The sequence below is a fragment of the Schistocerca gregaria genome, chromosome 6 (assembly GCF_023897955.1).
Source record: "Schistocerca gregaria isolate iqSchGreg1 chromosome 6, iqSchGreg1.2, whole genome shotgun sequence".
NCBI classification, from domain to species: Eukaryota; Metazoa; Arthropoda; class Insecta; order Orthoptera; family Acrididae; genus Schistocerca; species Schistocerca gregaria.
In genome coordinates, this window is record NC_064925.1 from 250,141,641 (window position 1) to 250,143,132 (window position 1,492).

The following is a 1,492-nucleotide window of genomic DNA, read 5'->3' on the forward strand; positions in this document are numbered from 1 at the left end:
TCTCTCCCACCAACTTCCCATGGTCCTCCTTCATCCATCATGCCACCTTCTTTGATGTCGATCTCCTCCTCTCAAATGGTTCCATCCACACCTCAGCCCACATCAAGCCAACAGTACCTACGCTTTGACAGCTGCCATCCCTTCCACACAAAAAAATTATCCCATACAACCTGATCACCCACTGTATCTGCATTGATGAGAACCCTCGCTCAGTATGCTGAAAGCCTCACAAAGGCAATAGCCTCCAGACCTAATTCACAAACACATATCCCATGCCACATCTTCATACATACCTGATCCTCACATCCATCCCAAGAATCAACCACAAAGAAGCGCCCCCTTGTCACCACCCAGTACTGGAATGACTGAACCACATCATTTATCAGGGCTTTGATTATCTATTGTCATGCCCTGAAGTGAGGGAAATCTTATCCCAGGCACTTCCAACTCCCCTCAAAGTGGTGTTTAGCTGCCCACCCAACCTCCACAACATCCTAGTCCATTCCTATGCCACTCTCACAACTAATCCTCTGCCACTGGGATCATACGTTTGAGAACCAGATGCAAGACCTGCCAAATCCACCCATCCAGTACCATCCACTCTGCTCCTGTCACAGGCTTATTCCTACCTGATCAGAGACTGGGCCACCTGTGAAAGAGCCATGTTATATATCAGCTCTGCTGCAACCACTTCACAGGGTTTTTCATTGGCATTACAACCAGCCAGCTGTCAGTTAGAATGACTGGCCCAAAAACAAGGTGGACCACCCAGTGGCACAACATGACACAGAGCAACGAAATGCGAGATTTCAATGGCTACTTCACAACCCATGATATCTGAATCCTCTCCACCACCGCCAGCTTTTCTGAGCTGCACAGATCGGGTCTCTACAGCACACTCCCATACGCTCTCTGGCCTAAACCTGCCTGCCCCCACCTCACATCCAATAGTGTGTGTGTGTGTGTGTGTGTGTGTGTGTGTGTGTGTGTGTGTGTGTGTGTGCACATACGATCCCCTGCCCCAGTACCCCTCAGTTTTTTTATTGTTTGTTGGCTGACCATAACCATTTTGCTTTCTGTTTTTGCTACTACTTGGGGGATATTCATGCCATTTGCCACCACCCCCACCATTTCCATGGTTTTGGTTCGGTGCGTTACTATTTCTATCGTTTTTGCATCCTGAGCCATTGTTTCTCGCGTGTTCACAAGCTGACTTCAGGTCTTTCTGGATTAGGTCGATCGAATGTAGTACTGACAGGAAATGTTCCATGTCATTTTCGGGAACGTGTATCAGCTTTCCTTAATGTGGGTAGCTATATGTAATTTAAGTAGCTTAATAATGTCTCTATACGATATAGGCTCGTCCCGATAGTGCGTCTTGTTGATGTATTTTTCAAAATATCTTCTTACGTTTCCAAGACGAGCCGAATAAGGTTCAGGATTATACGCCTCTTTCCTAAGCCTCTCTTGGATGCAAGGTGACCAATATTTT